Source organism: Hyperoodon ampullatus (genome assembly GCF_949752795.1).
Source record: "Hyperoodon ampullatus genome assembly, chromosome: 4".
NCBI classification, from domain to species: domain Eukaryota; kingdom Metazoa; phylum Chordata; class Mammalia; order Artiodactyla; family Ziphiidae; genus Hyperoodon; species Hyperoodon ampullatus.
In genome coordinates this window covers 42,528,713-42,548,736 of record NC_136917.1, presented here as the reverse complement: position 1 = coordinate 42,548,736, position 20,024 = coordinate 42,528,713, and the positions used below count along the sequence as shown (strand labels likewise).

General features: G+C 39.1%; 1 protein-coding gene across 1 annotated transcript in view; it reads left to right on the top strand.

Annotated features, from left to right (window-relative positions):
- SGCD (sarcoglycan delta) overlaps positions 1–20,024 on the top strand; it is a gene marked incomplete at both ends in the record, with an annotated part of 382,328 nt that overhangs the window by 16,756 nt on the left and 345,548 nt on the right. The window lies entirely within an intron of this gene.

The window sequence follows — 20,024 nt, the reverse complement described above, 5'->3', positions numbered from 1 at the left end:
CAGTAGAGCTCAGCAGCAAATGCCTTTTGCAGACTCAAGGAAGTCACTGAGCCAGGGCCTATGGACATGTGGTAAAAGACTCGGCACATTTTCGTCCCTTAGCTAGCCATCTTATTTGGGTTGCCCAATGGCAGGGAGTTTGGGCCATTAATACACTGACTGTAATCGGCCATGTTAAGTAAGCACGTTTTTTCTCTCGGACAATTCTCTTAACTCCAAGATTAAAAAAAAGTACTCTTCCTAAAATCCAAAGATAGAGGGAAATGATCATTTGGGTCACTCATTGGGTTAAACCAGTTTCATGCCATACGTAATTGGTTGTTTTAGAAGTGAATGCTTTATGGTTCACATAAGCAATTTTATATATTCTTAATTGAAACCTGCACTGCCGTTGTTGGCAAGGAGGGTTCCACGAGAGCAGAGATAATTTGCGTCTTGTTCATTCACTGGTGGAGAGCCTTGGGCTTCTGACTTTTGCGGTTGTTTTTGGAAAATAATTTTCTGGTCCCAGTTAAGTGACTGGCTTCCGTTTGAAATCTTCAACTCTGCCAATCTCTTGTTAGTCTAGTTACTATCTGTGACAGCCTAATGAATAACAGTCATTTACTCAACAAATGTGTGTTGATTTCTTCCTGTGGGCCAACCACTGTACTGGGTACTGGAGGTACAGCAGAGAACAAAAGTAAATGCGGTCCCTCCTCCGAGAGCTTGCCATCTGGTGGGGGAGACTTGATCACGTGATCAAACAAATAAATGTAAAAATGCCACTATGCTGAGTGGATGCTGTATGAACGTATAGAGGGGTGATTTGGCATAGTCAAAGAGGGGGCTTCCAAGACAAGGTGATTGTATAAATGCTAAAAGTAAAACTGAACAACAGAAAAAGAGATGATGGCAATCCAGTAATGTTGGATGTGGATTCCTAGAACATCTGATGACAGTAGCTTCCTTTGGGAGAGGAGTTGGGTGGTGGGGGGAGGTGGGATGGGAAGACAGATGGGAGAGGCCAGCAGAAGTTAATTTTCCCTTGCTTTACCATTTTGTATTGACCTTTTGCAAGGAAAATACACTTGTGTAATACTTGTGAGATTCAAAAAAGTAAAAATAATGAGCTAAAAGGAAAAGAGAAGAAAAATCATAAATAGAAAAGAAGTAAGGGTATATCATGATAGTTGCTTTCTTTAAAGACCATTTGGCTACATTGTGATTGAATTAGGGACCTCATCTGTAAGGATAAATACAGACTGTAATTCCTCACACTTAATTACAAACACTTTCTGCATTAGAAAAAGGGAGGTTGTTTAGAATAAGTCTTCTGCTTTTTTCATTGGCGCAGACAGAATTTGGCTGCTCATAGGTACATTAACTGCAGGATTTGCAAATAGATTATTGTCATTAGTGGGATGACTTGTATTGAGAGCTTATTCTGTGCCAGGCATGGTACTGAGCAACTAACATGGGGCATATTCTTTCATCCCTATAACAAACCTAGAAGATGGTTCCTGTAGTTATCTCCCTTTCCCAGATGAGTGAACTGAGGCTTAAAAGAGTGGTCAAGTCACTTTCCTATGGTTTCAGCAAATGACAGAGCTGGGATACGAAGGAAAACGGAACCTAGAACTCCTAACAACTGTGCCATACACCCTCCCATGATACTCTGCAGGCTGAGGGGTCACTGTCTGTTCCTCAGAGCCTCCAGTCCCCATGCTTGTGGCATTATTGGGATGGTTCAAAGAGTCAACAGAAAGGGCACATGAAGAAAGCTGATGGTCTGTAGTATCCCTACTCTGATTTCTAGAACCTTCTAATTATCCAAACATTAGGATAAATACTTCTTACTCCCAGCTGGTGGTATGCCTCCTACACAGTATATTGAGAAATTGTCTTCTCTTTGTGTGTTCCAATGGACCTTATTGATTCTCTTCTCTCATATTGGACGAATCACTTACTGAGCTTAGAGAGGTTCAGAGGCCTCACATCAGCAGACTTAATTACGTGGGAGCAAATCCTTCCAGTCTAGACTGCCCAGCTTCTTGGCTCATTTTCCATCACACTGTCATTGTCCAGAGTTGTTCTGAAGCCATGCTGCCAACTGATGCTTTGGAAGGATCCTGATGTGTAAAAAAAAAAAAAAAAAGTGATGTTAGAGAAGGTGGAGGTGTGGTTTACAGGCTTCAGAGAAGACAGACCTGGGTTCAAACCTCAGCTCTGCTACTGGTGAGCCAAGTGCTATTGGAAAAGGAGCTTAACTTCTTTGAGCTTTGCTTTACTTGTTTGTAGTAATGGGATTTGGAAGTTTTGTTAAAGATTGGCACTAACCAGAAAGTAGAGCGTGGTAGCCACCCATGAATGCTTACTATTATTATTGTCAACTTGAACACTTGGAGAGTCACCTTACAAAGAGGAGAAGAGGATTCATTTGCTAAAATTCAGCACAGAGTCATAAGCTCACTTTCAGAGAAGTGACTAACAGAGTCTTAAAAGCATATTTAATGTGGGTGTGGCTGAAAAATCATCATTGCTACAAGAATTACAGTCACTCCAATATTTTTTTCTCTACACATTATTGCTGATTCAACTTGAAACAGAACTGTGTGAAACACAGGAAACGATAACCCTGTCAGAGGATGAGACAGCCTATAAAGAAGCAAACTACTAAATAAAATAATTGTGTATTCTGATATGTCCTTTGAAGGAAATAAAGAGAGAGATGTGATACTTTGTAATTGGCCATGGCTTGCTTCAGACACAGATCAGCATATGCATCTCTGGAGAGGTGAAGTTTAGTAAAAGCCTGAAGAATGGATTGTGACAGCCATGAAGAGCTGAGGGAGATTCCAGGCATTAGGAGAGGCAAGTTCAAAGGCCCTGATGGGGAGAAGGCATGGAGTAGGCAGTGCCCTATGGAGGTAGGAAGACGGAGTCACTCTTCAGTATTCACTGTAGGAAGGTACACCCTTGAGAGAGGCAATGAAGGAACAACACACTTGCACTTGGGCCCCTGCTCTGCCCCATGGCATCTACGAGAGGCCATTTGACCTGTAATGGCTTGTTCCTGATTTGTATGATTTGATGCTTACTCAAGGTGGTTCAAAAGTCTCACCCTTTTGGAAGCCCTGTGCCTTTGGCTGGTCTATTCAGAGGCAGTACCCCTGTCTGTCTGGAAGATTGATTGTCCAAATGCCCTGGAAATATTGGTGATGGCGTGATGGCTGCTAATGTCATTGGCTAGCCTCTGAGATGGCACCATCATAGAAAGCTTTTCAATAAGGAACACATTGGAGAGCAATTTATGAATATACATTCCATTTGGTTTATTGCAGAGTCCGCAGCAACCTTAAAGTATTGTAAATGGGCTCCACTATCTAATCAGGGAATGCTAACAGTCTATTAATTGCCATTTCTGATTATTTGCATTTAATTAAGGAGTACTCTTGAGAAAATGAAGGACAGCCTAACCTCAAACTATGGCTTTACATCTTGGATAATTGAATATAATTTCTGTCTTTGCAGCTTTCCTAAATTGTTTATTTCTCCAGATGTTTCCTAAAAACTATGATTTTACCTCTTTCCTTTCAATGGATGACCAGGGATTTCTCATAAAAGCTTATATGGTTTAGTTTTCTCAACTAAATTAAAGCTTAATTAGCCAAAAATCCAGATCTGTAAATAATGTGTTTATAAAATTTATAGAAGCATAATTAATTTCAGTTAATTGCCTAAATAGCTTTTCCATGCAAACAGTAATCTTTTCTCTGCTGACCTCTAAACGTCAGCTTTCAGGTTATCTCTGTTTCTAGGCATCCCTGGTAATGCTATATCAACTTGCATAATTCTAAAAGTATTACTCTTCCCTTTGATTTATGACTTTTATCATGGAAGTCAGTGATTACCTCGGCAACTCATGTTTCATGTTTTGAAAATGCAATGAAAAAAGTGCACTAGAATAGCATTGCTTTTGTTTTGATGGAAGCCCAAAAGAAAAATTAGAAAAATGATTTTGATACATTCTCCTAAGCCTACTAGTTCTCATAAAGTTACCTAGGCTTTTCTAGTCTATTTGAATGACAGTTCAAATTACATTGATCAGCGACATGTCAAAAAGAGTAGCTATTATGTTTTAAATCTCCTGATATTTCCAGGATTTCTCTTCCTGAGAAGAATGATGACTTTACCATACACTGAGGCTGATTCTCTTGCTGCAGAAGCTATTCCCTTTGCAGAAGTCTTTAGAAAGCCATTTTTAATCTTAAGGAATTATTCCCTAAAAACATAACCTTCTCACTTGATGGAAATTAAACTTTCTTATTAGTTCCCTCATTATTTCCTTAAAAAGTCTTGCATATACATTGAGGATGGTGAAATTCTCCCTTTTTCTCTCTTCCTTCTTCATTTTCTGTAACAGAGTGGTTATTGATTTTGGAGCTCTTTCAGAAGAGCCAGAAGCTTCTTTCCCAGGAACACCCAGCAAAACTCGCCATCTGTCTCACTGGCCTGAATGGTGTCACATGCCCATCTCTGGACCAGTAACTGTGGCCAGAAGGCATGATTATTATCGTTCGCTTGGACATGAGTCACAGGTCCCATGCCTAGTACACAAGGCCTGTGCAGAGAGGTATGAAAGCAGAATAAAAATGAGGGTCATCCCAAGTGAAGTGATGGGGATGGTTGGAAGGTAATCACAGGTGCATCTCACGGAGCTGAATTTACTGCATTTTTCTGTGATGGTAACAGCGGAAGCCCGGGGAGCCTTTTGACTTTAGAGGGACTTTTGCTTCAAGATGGTCAGTGTATGTGAATTTCGAATCTGAAAAGTGCTATTCCTTGCTGTATTTCTCCAAGGTTCATTAACAACCGGTATTATAGAACCAATTCAAAAGGAACATGTGTTCAGTGACTATCTTATTATTAGCTTCAGGGCTACATTTTTCTAATGCATAATGAAATCCATGGAATATTTCAAAAGAATGTGGCACTTTGCAAAATTGGCTTTGGGGGCTGTGCCTGGCTTAGAGTTGGAAGGAAAAATGTCTGGCAGTTGCATGAATTGGAAAACCTTTTGTCTGTCTCTAGGCTGCAGTTAGCCATAAGCAGTTGAAAAAAAGAGAAATCCAGAATGTGCATGACTTTCAAAGGATCTGTAGAGGTTCAATACCTTTTTAGTCTTGTACACAGACTCTAGGAAGGTTGTTTTCCCCTGTGGGTATGAAGACAGCCTCCCTACCTTTGTCGGGGTTTTGCTCACTTCAGAGGATAAGAAATGGGAAGTGGCTATTGTTAGTGACAGGACAGTGCTTCAAGAATAGCGAGAGTCACTATTCCTTCTCCCTAAGGATTGGTAAAGCACAAGTACACACGTACTTGGTAGCTTTTTCTAAATACCTATCATTACCACTTTCTTTCCAGAACCATGTGGAGTCTCATCATTATTAAAGTCAGGACACTTGAGTTATGGTCTGGGCTTTGTTACAAGCTTTGGGACCTTGGGTACTCTACTCGTCCCCTCTGGGCATCCTGGTCCATGCCGATAAAATGGCACACAGGACCAAGTTATATCTCAGGTAGCTTTTATCTCTGGAGTTGTAAACATCTGGAAGGGGGAAATGTAGAAGAGGGACTTGTGGTTTAAAAACTGCGTCTTCCTTAGCTTCTCTTAACTATCTACTTAAAATGTCTAAGATAAAACAAAAAATGAGGAATTATTCCATCATCAAACTAGGGGTGACAGTCAATCTGTCACCAAACTCTTGGAGGAATTTTCATGAACCTTTAAAGTTTATGGAACCGCATTAAAGGACACAATTAAAGACACTGTATGTTAAGTCATCAGAAATAGAGAATTCCTCCCCTCATTAGAAGTTTCTTAGGAGATGCTTTAATTTTGGACCTGTATTTGTGCCCTGGGTGCAAAATCCAATATCAGTAGCAACTGGGAAGATGAACATTTCCTCTTCTTTTCTTTGTGGTTGCTGTTTTTGAGTCAGTCTGCTCTCAGTTCTGTAACCCCACAGGGAATACACACACACATAGTTACATATGCATATGTACATAAGACACAAATGCATACATATGTGCACAAATACGCACATGTATATAGACATACATACATATACACATGTTTGTACATACCCATACACATACATGTGTACACACACACATACATATATATATGTATGCATACAGCTATATATATACACACAGATATATATACATAGACCTACACACAAACTGGTAAGAGGCTACAATCCCCAAAAACAACCTCCAGAAATAGGAAAGAGCCAAGGCATCCTGTGTTTTGGGAGATGCAGTTCCCATGTAGAAAGCTCTTTAAGCAAGAGAAGGCACAAGGATTCGTGAGTAACCAGGCAAACTGGAAAAAGTTGTCCTTCATGAATTTCCGCTGCTCAGAGTGTGAGAGATGAGAACCTTCCCATCACCCGAAGGGAAGTTGAAGCTATGGATGTGAGAAGGGTGTTCAGTCAGTGTCCATGGGGACAGAGTGTACACCCAGGAGCAGCATCGCACCCAGTTAGGTCTTTCCCCTTTGTGTGAAATCAGGCAATATGGAGCCTATGGAAGAAACTACATGATGAGGAATAGGAACATCATCCTGAAGATGTGAGAAAAAGCACCCTGCTGCAAATTATGTACTTTACAAATCAGAAGAAAGATTTAGAAAACTGAGGGGCAGGTGGTGGTAAAAGGGGGAAAGGTCATTATGATTTCTCTGTGGCAGAAGAATGGAAATGTGTAAGGACAGGTCAGGCAGAGCCAAAAAGGTCGTAGAATCAAGGAAAATGACATAGAAAACACTGTAAGGGCACTAAAAGGGCAATAGTGAAATTAAAACTCACTGCAGAGTCAGCAAAGAATTCATACTGAGAAAAAGTAAACCAGCTAAGTGAAGAATAAAAATTAAGTGTTTTCCCAGAATGAATAAGGAAGAAAAGTGACAAAGTCAAATAAAATAAAGATTATTACGTAGTGGATAGAGAATAGGCTACAGAAGTTTTTTCCAAGAACCAGAGAAATTCCCGAGGAGCAGACAAGAACTGAGACTAACATATCAAAGACATAACCAAGGAGTGTTTTCCTTAGCTGGACATATTTAAAGGTTTCACTGAGAGCCAGATAAAATAAAAGGCAACCCCACCCAAATACATCCAGGCAAAATAGATATTTCCAGTGTAAAAACAGAAAAATCTTGACAGAAGAACAAAAATCGTGCCAATCAAAGGATTCTCTTTTAGAGTAAAGCAGAAAACAATGGAATATCTAGACCTTTCGGAAGGTAAACATGAATCCCAAGAATGTATAGTCAGATGAGTTGTTTACCTTATAAGAAGAAAACTGAGATGCTTTCTGACTAGTTCTTTCTGAAGTTCAAACTTCACAAAACATACTTTCTACCTTCTCTGTTTGATCCAGCCAACTTAAAACTAAATACAAATGAAGAACCCCTAAATGAGAGAGTTGTGATATAAAATAACTGATGGGTAAGCATTAAAACCATTTACAGGTGAAATATTTCTAAATGCTTTCTGAAAAGTATAGGATACAATTATAAGCAGGTAAAAAAAGATGTAATATTTAAATAATCTAAAAACTTGTATCCAGGATGTCAGAGTACATCTACAAAGACCCAAAAGCATTAGATAGGGGGTGTAGGGAGGGGACAGGAAGATGTAAATTTGGGCAAAATTCTGTGTATTACATAGGCACAATTTTAAAAACTACCATTTCTGTCTTCACTTTGACAGTAAGCAAAACGTGAACTTAAGAATGTTAAAAAACATCTTCAGTGTGTATTTCTTCTAAACCTGGGGCAGGCGGGGAAGAAATTGTAATTCAAAAGCCACAGACAGAAAGCACTAAACAGACAAACAAGCATGAAGGTTATTCAGATTAATTTAAAAGACTCCTCAGTCTAATTAAATTGCTAACTGTAACATGGAAGCAATCATGTAGCTTCATGGAATATCGGAATATGCAGAACATCATTTAGTCATAGATCTTTGATGAGGGAGGGTCATTTAGACATTCTGCATGGCTTCCTCATACAGTATGGATGCCCCGCCTCCCCTGGATTTGCTGTGCAGCAGCCCTGGTGACTGGTCGTAACCACAACCAGGTAGGATAGTTAGAGGCAGGTTCGGCCATGGTGGAGCCACCGTGGCAATAGTGTCTGGTGTGTTCCACTCTACTGTGGTTGCTGTTATAAACTAAATAGTTTCTGGTGGTGCCACTTGGGCTTGGTGACGCAGCGTGAGCATTGTGCCAGGGATAAATAGCATGGCTTATCTGGGCGAAGTCTGACCTTCAGAAATGCTGTGGAATCTGTACCCTTATGTGGAAACAATTGTTCTTAGTTCTTTGGCACTTTAAATACTTTTTTTTTTTTTTTTTAATAAGGAGCTTCTCAGGAAGCACTAAGACCCATTCCAGCTTTTACTGACCAAAAACTGGGACTTCTCTTCAATGGCTTCCACATGAATAATCTGTACTGTATGCTTTAGTACATCATTATATTTATTATTTTTTATTTTCCCGTATGAGACGTCTCTTCCAGGGAAAACCTCTCTCCCAAAAAGCAAGAGGACAGGCTTCTTTTTTGCCCACAGAAATGTTCTCATTCTTTCGGGGCCTCTGGAGCATCATTTCTGAAATGGCAGTAACACTTCATCTGCCTAAGGCAGGCGGGTAGACCAGCTTATCCCCTGGCACTCCTTCTAGCTCCCAGGTCTTAAGTGTTTGTGGGTGGCTGTGGGTAGGAGAGAGGGTTTAGGTTTAACAAAAGAGGTAACAGAATATTACCTGCTTCATGACAAAGGCTATAAATTGATGATTTCTTTACCCGGCCACCCTGCCCCAAGGCCTTAGAACTAAGTTGTGAGCATAGTTGATGCTCCATAGAGACTTGGGTTTGTGATATTTTATTTCCTTATGCCACCTAAGGACACAGGAGTAAATCGAAGAGGAAATTGGGGGCTTTGGATTAGGAGTCAAGAGATCCCATTGGCAGATCTGTATCTAATGTGGCCTAAGACCACTTAGATTCCTCTGGGTTAAATTTCTGTTCGCGAAATGAAAGGTTTGGGTTAGATCAGGAATTATATGCTGGTAGTTGACCAAACTGGCTAGCCGAGTGTGTTATCGGGCCTTCAGGGTGTTGCAGTTTGTTGTTGTTTTTGTTGCTTGTTGTTAATATGGAAAGCCTTTAGAGGAGGTGCATGTGCCTTGTGTTCCCCCACAGTCCTTTCCACCCCCATCCATGCCACTCATCTCTGTTTGCACTGTTAGCCCTTATAGACATCTGGTAGTCATCTAAAAAAACAGATTCTGTTTCTAACATTAGCTTTTCTGCTCTGCAAACTCTGGTCAGTGTGCAAAGTTATTTTTAATAGACTTTGGAGGTTAAAAACTATTTGACGAATTAGAACGATTGATATGGAAAAAAATGTCAACCTAGGATGACATAGCAGAGAAATTCCAAATAGGTTTTAAAATGGAAATAGAAAAGCCGAATCCATCTACTTGTTTTCAGGTGCCTTCTCTTCACAGTCATTAGTTTGGCCCGAACAACACCAAAATGGTCCTAATGGCCCCAGTCATAGGAGCTATTACAGGTTTGTCTAACTTGGTTAAATTCTTTTCTGATTTAAATTGTTAATGATTCAGCATTTCACGGTTTGAGTCAGGTGCTCTCAGAGGGCGCCTTCCTTAAAGGTCAGTCATTCTCCAGAAACCTGCCTCCAAGATTAAGATTGTAGATTCTGCTCAGTGACCTTGGGAGAATAATGATTTATTAGAAACAGGACTCAGGAAGCACTGCTCTATGGCAGGAGACCCCTGGTTGGCAATGCCAGGAAAAGCAAAGAGGCTGGTGAGAAACAGGATTGCTGGTTGGGGTGGGCACTATGGGATTGAGGATAACTCTCTAACAGAGGGTTGATAATGAAGAACGTGGAGCATTCCTTGTGTGCCAAACACAGTTAAGAGCTACCTTGAAAGAAGCCTAGGAAGTAAACGCTATTATCACAAGATAACGGATGAGGAAACTGAGGCTTGGAGAGGTGAAGTAACCTGCCTGTGTAAGAGTGCTTTCAGAGTTTGCATAATATTTCATGAAGAACATACAACTATTCTCTGCACACCAGTGCCTGATGAATGATTTATGCATTTTATTCATTTATTAAGATATTATGAAACTGAAAATAAGTTTCCAGTAAATGTTGACCTGAGAACCCTTTTGTCACCTGCATGGGATTGTCAGTATGAAATCCACAAGGCTGAAACATACACATTCCAAGAGGCAGTGCAGGTGGATGCATGATGCCTTTTTAATTTTTGGACTTCTTAAAGAGAGATCATTTTATGACATTAATAGAAACCAAAAAAAAAAAAAAAAAAGGAGGGGATAGATTTTGTGAACCAACTGAACAAGAGTGATGAGAAAGTGGAATATTAATGTGGTCAGCAAACCGGTATGTATTTTAAAATAATTGGATTCTACTTCCTAAGATTCAGTGGAAGGCCAATAGAGGATTTATTGTATTTTTTTCCCTACTTGCAAACCTCAAGTGGATGATTCATGTACTGGAGAAAAAAAAAACAATGATTTTTCTTTTAATGACATGAAGTTACCAGTTTAGATTTCTATTTTTACCCTACCCTAGTCCCTGAGCATGTTTTTCCCTTATTTAGGAAACCTGCAACTACAAATATGTTCAATTCATTTTCTTGCTTTTCTGCTAAATATAGAGAACAATGCCTATATTGCCATGCCTGGAGATTATTTCAAGCAGGACTGAGATCAATTCAAACAGATGGTCCTCTGCTGTTTGCATCATACAAAAACAGATTTTTTTTTTTTTTTTTTTTTACTTATACTGGAAGATGTTTGTTTGGGGGAATATTTTTACAATGTAAATTGATTATTATATACTAAGACAAATATTTTTAGGGTTGATATAGGGAAACACTGTTAATTCCTTTCATGTTGCTGGTAAGGGGTGGAAAAGGAGAAGGGCTGTAAATCTAGGACATGTTTGGCTTGAGTTAAGGTTTCCTCTTGGAGCCCATTTTTATCCAGAATGAGAGCCACAGGCAGGAGAGAAGAGAGAGATGGAATCATCAGGTGTATCACATCCCTGCTGTTGAAATTGTTCCTTTAGGGAAGCGGGGAGGTGAGCCTGGAATCAGAACTCCAGTCTCCTTTTTTGGTCTCTAACGAAGTGCTTCCAGAACCCAAGGTTTGTAGCGCTGACTCTGAGTCAGCATTTTGTCTCTCCTAGCACTAGAAAATTTATCTCCTTTTAAATGTTCCCCCTGTCTTTCTTGCCTTCCTCCTGCATTTTTACTTCAACCACTGTCATTCAGGCCCTCTTTAATCTCATCTAATTCCTAATGGCCTCTGCAGGCTTGGCCTTGCCCAACTAATCCTTTTTAAGTGCTGCTTTACTGTGTTACTCCTCCCGTCAAATGGTCATCAGTTCCTGATTGCCAACTGTATGAACACGAAATTCCTCTGCCTAACTTGGAAGGCTCCCTAATCAACCTGCCCCTCTTGTTGTCCACTTAACTTTTCACATTCTCCAAGGAATGTTCCTTCATCCCCTTAGGATGATGTATTGTGCCCCTGTGATCTCCATGCCTTTGGGCCCTATGCTTAGTCTATCATTGAACTTTTTTTTGTTTTTTATAATGTGGGAACATTTTATTGATTGATGTGTATTGAAATCCTGGACAAGTATATTACAGTAGCATTATTTAAATAGCTATTTACCTTGTAATGTTTAAAATATTTGCTAGAAATTTAAGAATTAATATTTCTTTTAAAGAATACCTAGATTCATGCTTACTTATACTTCTATGTATTCTTTTAAAAAGTATTTTATTGGAGTGTAGTTGAATTAAAATGCTGTTAGTTTCTGCTGTACAGCAAAGTGAATCAGTTATATACATATACATATATCCACTCTTTTTTAGATTCTTTTCCCATATAGGTCATTACAGAGTGCTGAGAAGAGTTCCCTGTGCTATACAGTAGGACCTTATTAGTTATCTATTTTGTAGACAGTCGTGTGTATGTGTCAATCCCAATCTCCCAACTTATCCCTCCCCCCCTTTTCCCCCTGGTAACCATAAATTTGTTCTCTACATTTGTGACTCTATTTCTCTTTTGTAAATAAGCTCATTTGTACCATTTTTTTAGTTTCCACATATAAGCAATATATGACATGTGTTCTTCTGGCTGACTTACTTCCCTCAGTATGACAATATCTAGGTCCATCCATGTTGCTCTACATGGCATTATTTTGTTCTTTTTTATGGCTGAGTAATATTCCATTGTATATATGTACCACATCTTCTTTGTCCATTCCTCTGTTGATGGACATTGAGGTTGCTTCCGTGTCCTGGCTATCGTAAATAGTGCTGCTACGAACATTGGGGCGCATGTATCTTTGCGAATCATGGTTTTCTCTGGATATATGCCCAGGAGTGGGATTACAGGATCATATAGCAGCTCTATTTTTAGTTTTTTAAGGAACCTCCATACTGTTCTCGATAGCAGTTATACCAATTTACATTCCCACCAACAGTGTAGGAGGGTTCCCTTTTCTCCACACCCTCTCCAGTACTTACTGTTTGCAGATTTTTTGATGATGGCCATTCTGACCAGTGTAAGGTGATACCTCATTGTAGTTTTGATTTGCATTTCTCTAATAATTAGTGATGTTGACCATATTTTCATTTGCTTTTTGGCCATCTGTATGTCTTCTTTGGAGGAATCTCTATCTAGATCTTCCACCCATTTTTTCATTTTTTTGTTGGGGGGTGGATATTGAGCTTTCATGAGCTGTTTGTGTATTTTGGAGATTAATCCCGTGTCAGTTGCTTTGTTTGCAAATATTTTCTCCCATTCGGTGGGTTGTCTTTTCATGTTGTGTATGGTTTCCAAACATTAAAAGCATCATACACCATGATCAAGTGGGATTTATCCCAGGGATGCAAGGATTCCTCAGTATACACAAACCAATCAATGTGATATGCCATATTAACAAACTGAAGAAAAAGAGCCATATGATCATCTCAATAGATGCAGAAAAAGCTTTTGACAGAATTCAACACCCATTTATGATAAAAACTCTCCAGAAAGTAGGCACAGAGGGAACCTACTGAGGTTCCAACATAATAAAGGACATATATGACAAACCCACAGCAAACATCATTCTCAATGGTGAAAAACTGAAAGCATTTCCTCTAAGATCAGGAACAAGACAAGGATGTCTACTCTCACCACTTTTATCCAACATAGTTTTGGAAGTCCTAGCCACGGAAGTCAGAGAAGAAAAAGAAAGAAAAGGAATCCAAATCAGAAAAGAAGAAGTAAAGCTGTCAATGTTTGCAGATGACATGATACTATACATAGAAAATCTTAAAGATGCTACCAGAAAATTACTAGAGCTCATCAATGAATTTGGTAAAGTTGCAGGATACAAAATTAATATACAGAAATCTCTTGCATTCCTATACACTAACAATGAAAGATCAGAAAGAGAAATTAAGGAAACAATCCCGTTTACCATCGCATCAAAAAAAGAAAAAGTACCTAGGAATAAACCTACCTAAGGAGGCAAAAGACCTGTACTCAGAAAACTGTTAAGATACTGATGAAAGAAATCAAAGATGACACAGATGGAGAGACACACCATGTTCTTGGAATGGAAGAATCCATATTGTCAAAATGACTGTACTACTCAAGACAATCTACAGATTCACTGCAATTCCTATCAAATTACCAATGTCGTTTTTCACAGAATTAGAACAAAAAAGTTTACAATTTTTATCGAAACACAAAAGACCCCGAATAGACAAAGCAATCTTGAGAAAGAAAAACGGAACTGGAGGAGTCAGGCTCCCTGACTTCAGACTGTACTACAAAGCTACAGTCGTCAAAACAGTATGGTTCTGGCACAAAAACAGAAACATAGATCAGTGGTACAGGACAGAAAGTCCAGAGATAAACCCACACACATATGATCACCTTATCTTTAATAAAGGAGGCAAGAATATACAATGGAGAAAAGACAGCCTCTTCAATAAGTGGTGCTAGAAAAACTGGACAGCTACATGCAAAAGAATGAAATTAGAACACTCCCTAACACCATACACAAAAATAAACTCAGAATGTTTTAAAGACCTAAATGTAAGGCTGGATACTATAAAACTCTTAAGAGGACAACATAGGCAGAACACTCTCTGACATAAATTGCAGCAAGATCTTTTTGATCCATCTCCTAGAGTAATGAATATAAAAGCAAAAATAAACAAAGGGGACCTAGTTACATTTAAAAGCTTTTACACAGCAAAGGAAACCATATCACTGACTTTTATAGAACAAAAGATAAAAGACATGTTGATTATACTAACCTATCTTTCATATGTTGAATTTTGACTTTCGTATAGCCACCGACTAAGATTTCAAGTTATTTTATGGTGACTGCCAGTTTCATGTCCCCATCAGTTTTGCACCATCATTGTAAAAACACACTGTCTTTTCTTTAATTCTCTCAATACTTAGAAAATAAAACAGCTAGTATGAATGATGGGCAGCCAAGGTCTCAAGACCTTTGAGGCACAGTTGGGCACTGTAGGTGTGTTGACAGTGGTGAACTTGTATTCTTTACCGGGCCCTTTTTTTCAATTTTATTTATTTATTTATTTATTGCCTACATTGGGTCTTCATTGCTGCACATGGGCTTTCTCTAGTTGCGGCGAGTGGGGGACTCTTCGTCGTGGTGCATGGGCTTCTCATTGTGGGGGCTTCTCTTGTTGCGAAGCATGGGCTCTAGGCATGCAGGCTTCAGTAGTTGTGGAGAGCTGGCTTCAGTAGCTGTGGCTTGTGGGCTCTAGAATGCAGGCTCAGTAGTTGTGACACACAGGCTTAGCTGCTCTGCGGCATGTGGGATCTTCCCGGACCAGGGCTCAAACCCGTCCCCTGCATTGGCAGGTGGATTCTTAACCACTGTGCCACCAGGGAAGTCCCTACTGGGCCGTTTTTTAACTTAAGTTAGCTGATTGTGTGAAGTTATAATGGAAAAGAGCAAAATTAAAGAACATGGTGAAATGTAGGAAATGTATCATTGAAGACTGTTCAAAAGATATGGCATAGTGGGATTTATGTTTTGTAGTATCTTTATGGAGTGTTTATCCATTATTTGAGTTGCTTGATTTACTTTGACATCTTTACTTTTAACAGATGTGATGTAATGAGGAAAGAAGGTCTATAGTCATCAAAAATGGGTAACTTTTAGTATTGTTCTCAACTGTCATCTCACCACTCCCTTCAGTTCATTAAAAAGCTATTAGTCAGGGCTCATTTGATTTACCTTCTCTAAGAAGCTGTCTTCACTTGCTTTTAGATTTTGCCACCTTCTCAATTTTGGCTCCTCAGGACCAATAGTAGTATAGATCATCACAGTTAATATTTTCTTGTGGATTATTTTGTATATATTTCTTGTCAGTGATGTATACACATCAACCAATAATTTAATTCCTTGGACATGGGGATAACAATTGACCAGAAAAATGCCTGCTTTGGGGAAACACAGGGCTATTTTAGCTTGTTACCTCAGAACTGTGGGTCTTAACTTTGTCTCCTATGAACTAAATATTTTGAAACTCTAAAACAGCATTCAGCATTTTGTCAGGGTACTGAATACCTGCAGTTTACTACTCATTGGGTATTGAAGTTTATTTTGTTAATTTTCGGTGCATCTCTTTCAAGCTTCAAGATCTTTGAATGGGGGTTTTGTGTGTCATTATTCTGTTCCCTTTAGGGAAGTCCAGAAAGATTTCAGTCATGTATCATTCTTTGCCCTTGTGTTTTCAGCCTGAGATACCCTAATGAAGTTGACACTTTATAAAATGTAGAGAAATGCAGTGATTTGCATCTTCTTGTACCAGCCCAGAGGGATGGAATAGCGATTCTTATTCATTAGAGGTATTTGGTGTTTAAATGCACAGTTAGCAGTCAATCGTAATTTAGTTGTCCAGACATTAAAGTAGAATTCATTTATGTTGGTGTTAGCGTTCATGTCTTTCAGATGATTTACAAAAGAGTATAATTTCCTCTCACAGATATCTGTAAGGGAGGACACTTGCCAATTCAATTATATTTCCAATTTCCCATTTCTTTTTCTTTAACCTCCAATAATTTCTGTGGGAGTTTTAAAGAAAAACATGATCTCATATTATTTTTGTATCTATCCTTAGTGCTAATTTTAGTTTTAATGTTTCCTCTTTAGCATCTCTTCTTCTATTGATTTGGTAGGAGTTACCTTTAATCACTTAAAAGTAAGTAATGCATTAAGACCGCCCAAGGCTAGTCTCTATTTGGAAAAATCACTCCATTTAAGAATTAATTTAAGAAGAGCCTGTTACACTTTTCACTTTGGAAATTCACCAGGAATTTTTTTCCGTCTCTGTGAAAGCATTTACTGTCCAGAAGAAATTAGGCCTAATTTTAGAGAATGCCACAGTGAGCAAAAGTCCTTTAAATTTCCAGAAATCGCCATGATTCTGACTATAATAATAATGTTTAAGATTCACAGAATTTAAGTACTGAAAGAAAATGAGTGGATAGCAGTTGTAATCAGAAGACTCCCTCTTCACTTCAGATATCTTAAAGCCATTTAAACAGTAAAATGAAGCACAGAAGGTGGGGGTGGGCTATTGTTAACTGAGGCCAAGAGGTGTCATCCTTTTGTGGATGTTTTTGTTTGGGTTTGTGTTATGTCTGTGGCTGTCAAGAAGAACGCATCCCCCAGTGGTCAACGTGGAGAGGTGGGCATGGAAAAGACCACTCAGACTGTGTTGTATTGGTGAGAAAGTAGAAACCAAGAGCTTAGATACCTCTTTCAGGATGCTTTGCTGAGAAGGAGACTAGAGAAATTGAATAGAAGCTGGAGGAGATGTGGTGCCACCCGACCTTTTATTTTTGTTTGTGACAGGCAGAAACTATGATGCAAATGGTACCATGTGGAGAGTAATGATGTGATAGGAAGAGTGAACAAAGACCTGAGGAGGCAAGAAAGTGTTCATAATGCAAAAGGGCCTATCAGCGACCTCAGGGTTCAGATTGTTCATTTCACTCCCTAGCCTGCAATCTCTTTTTGACTCTGAGTGGCTTCCTTACCCAGAAACAGTATCACAGAAGATGTCTTTGGAACAAGCCCACCCATGCCTGGCTTGGTAACAGTAATTGGCACTTGGAGATCTTCAAATCTGTGGAGAAAGTGATAAATGTGATAAATGACCAAAGCAAAAGTAATCTGTGGGGTAATTACTGCCAGTCACCTTGACTAGGTGGCAAAATATGAATGCTTTTCTTTTTTCTTTTTTTTTTTAAACATCTTTATTGGAGTATAATTGCTTTACAATGTTGTGTTAGTTTCTGCTGTATAACAAAGTGAATCAGCTATATGTATACATATAGCCCCATATCCCCTCCCTCTGGTGTCTCCCTCCCACCCTCCCTATCCCACCCCTCTAGGTGGTCACAAAGCATGAGCTGATCTCCCTGTGCTATGCGGCTGCTTCCCACTAGCTATCTATTTTACATTTGGTAGTATATGTAAGTCCATGCCACTCTCTCACTTCATCCTGGTTTACCCTTCCCCCTCCCCGTGTCCTCAAGTCCATTCTCTACGTCTGCGTCTTTATGCCTGTCCTGTCCCTAGATTCATCAGAACCTTTTTCTTTCTTAGATTCCATATATATGTGTTAGCATATGGTATTTGTTTTTCTCTTTCTGACTTATTTCACTCTGTATGACACACTCTAGGTCCATCCACCTCACTACAAATAACTCAATTTTGTTCCTTTTTATGGCTGAGTAATATTCCATTGTATATATGTGCCACATCTTCTTTATCCATTCATCTGTCAATGGACACTTAGGTTGCTTCCATGTCCTGGCTATTGTAAATAGCGCTGCAACATTGGGGTGCATGTTTCTTTTTGAATTATGGTTTTCTCAGGATATATGCCCAGTAGTGGCATTGCAGGATCATATAGTAACTCTATTTCTAGTTTTTTAAGGAACCTCCATACTATTCTCCATAGTGGCTGTATCAATTTGCATTCCCACCAACAGTGCAAGAGGGTTCCCTTTTCTCCACACCCTCTCCAATGAGTGCTTTTCTTGATCAGCAGCTGTTGAGTTTTCATTCTCCCCCTAAAGCAACAGAAACCTAGCAAATTGTTTGTGACCTTTGTTTTTCAGTGGTTGACCTATTCATGGATAGAAAAAGAGAGAGAGACTGTTACTGATTTTTGCTAAAAACAAAGCAAAATAATATATTTTTTTAAAAGTCTGGGTTGTTTCTTAAAGTAGAAGCCACCTGTATGAGTAAATAACACGAAGCAAGCAACACTCTTTTTGCCCACCGAACAGTGACTACATCCGGTATAAGAGCCATTTTAAGTCAAAACTCACAGATTTTCCTGCTGGTGGCATTCATGTCTGAGAAGGGCAATTTTAAATAACCATGCATGATGTGTTTGAAATGAAGCACAGCCAAAATGAATACTGAACCCACATACTATAGGACATCACTCTTCACACTCTTTTCTGGAAACCATTATGTGTATGTGTTCATGTATGTGTAAAATACCAAATTTATAGCACAGTGGCAGGCAAAGTTTCTTATCACTTCTCCCCCTTCCCTCCCATTTTTTTCCTCTCTCTTTCTTCCTTTCCCTCCCCCTTTGCTCCTCTCGACCCCCTATATGCTTTTCAGAAAAAAACAGTTTGAGAGTAAAGTGAAGATACTCGTGTCCCTCTCCTCTTAAATATTTCCATGTCTATTTCTTAAGAAAAAAAGATATTCTCTTACATAAGCAGAGTAAAATAATCAAACTGCTCCAATTCTATTAAAATTGCTCGAATTCTGTTGTCTAACCCACAGTCCATATTCAGACTTTATCCATTGTCCCAGTAATATCCTTTCCATGTTTAAGCAGTTTCTAAAGCATTAATAATGTTATCTGTGGTCCCCTAGTCCCCAGTATAGTCACTCAGAAACTTTGAGAGAACACAGGATGGTCACTCTTCTATAATATCCATCTTGAGACTAAAGGCATGCTGTGTTAGCATTCTCCCAAGCGTGCTTCATAAAAGGCTTGTTCCAGGAAATACTATAGGAAATAAAGATTTTGAGTTAAAAGTTGGGGAAAAGCTTATACAATACTCACCCCACCCTCATTCCGTTTGCTCCTTGGAGATTTATGGAGTGCTTTGGCTTATAAAAGGCTTATACCGTAAGGAAACCTCATTATTTGTTTAACCCAGAATTTCTCTAATTTAGCAATTATCTGACCAGTGTCCTCAACTACCTACATCATTTAATATGGGAAATCCTATTCTACATTTTCACAATATTTATTTTACTTTAAAAATTTATTCCTCTTTTATTTTTTAATTGTGGGCTAGTCAACTTTCTCTTGGAACACTGAAAATGACTGTAATATTTTATAACAAAAAGTATAAGATCTAGATTTAAAATATTCCTGATTTCTCCTGTATATACAATCATAGATATAAGATCCATGACTTCACAGCAGTGCCTTGCTGTGAGAGACAAAATCTAGAATATTAAACAGATAAACCCCATGTTAGTGAATAACAAAATTGTTTGTTTCTCACTCACCTGGAATACAGTGCAGAGTGGGGTGAGTGCTTTGGTCCTTACAGTTACATAAGGACCCAGGCTGAAGGAAATGTCACCATTTTTATTGCAATGGCTTCCCAAATCACCTTGGGTGTTGCCTCCACCCAGCAAAAGGGGAGCGAGTGAGCACAAAGAATTGTGAGGGAAATTTGCCTGAGACTGGCCTATATTATTTACACATGTGTTCCACTGATGAGAATCCAGCCACCGGACCGTGACTGTGGAAGAAAGCTGGCTGTGCTATTCCTGACTGGGTAGCTGCTTCCAAATAGCAGCTCCAAAATAGGA